Source organism: Octopus bimaculoides, chromosome 20, assembly GCF_001194135.2.
Source record: "Octopus bimaculoides isolate UCB-OBI-ISO-001 chromosome 20, ASM119413v2, whole genome shotgun sequence".
Lineage (NCBI taxonomy): Eukaryota > Metazoa > Mollusca > Cephalopoda > Octopoda > Octopodidae > Octopus > Octopus bimaculoides.
Genome location: NC_069000.1, coordinates 30,486,382 through 30,487,521, shown reverse-complemented (window position 1 = coordinate 30,487,521; position 1,140 = coordinate 30,486,382).

Genomic DNA, 1,140 nt, shown 5'->3' with positions numbered 1-1,140 from the left:
TATATATATATACACATATACGACGGGCTTCTTTCAGTTTCCGTCTACCAAATCCACTCACAAGGCTTTGGTCAGCCCGAGGCTATAGTAGAAGACACTTCACGAAGGTGCCACGCAGTGGGACTGAACCCGGAACCATGTGGTTGGTAAGCAATCTACTTACCACACAGCCACTCCTACGCCTGTGCAGAATATTTTCAAATTTCTCCCGAGATACGCTAATAGCATTGGCTATTTGATTCATAGTCAATTGCCTGTCATCCATCACCATTTGGTGAACACGATCGATGTTTTCTTCTCTGGTAACAGTTGCAAGTCGGCCAAGCATTTGGTCATCCTTTACACCCTGCCTTCCCTTCCTAAACTCAGTTTCCCACTTTTGCACTGTTGATAAAACTGGAACGTCATCCTCGAATGTAGCAACCATTTCAGAATAAATGTTCTTGAGAGTTAAAAACCCTTTCTTGAAGGTAGTTGACAACACTGCAATGCCAAATTTAGTCACCTACAAAGAAAAACAAAAAAAACAAAAACAATGCAGTTATTAATAATAAATAAAAACGGCTGAAATTTATGGCGGCAAGATTTCACAGCCCAAACTAGTAATTTTTTTTGAAGTCTGATTGTTATTCTATAGGACGTAAACAAACCAGCACCAGTTGACACTTACGTGCGCACGCACATACATACACGTTGCACACACACACACACATACACACATACATACATACATAGATACACAAATACATACACGCATACGCACGCGCGTACCACTGATTTTTAATTCCGTTTCCACTTAGTATGTCTCGTACGATGTTAAACAAAGAGCAGAGGGAAACGTGTTATGAAATGAGATAAAATTCAAGCAACTTCATTTAACAAAAATGAAACAGTAAACTCTCAAGGGAAGTCACTCTGGAAACAATTCAAAAGTTGTTTCCCTTAGTCCACTTAATTGTACAAACCATAATTTATGCGTATGCATTTGTTGTTATGTCCACTGCATCTGTTGTTACGTACGCCTCGTTTACACCTGTGTGTGTGTGCGTGCGTGCGTGCGTGTGTGTGCGTGCGTGCGTGCGTGTGTGTGTGTGTGTGTGTGCGTGTGTGTGTGTGTGTGTGTGTGTGTGCATTGATTGT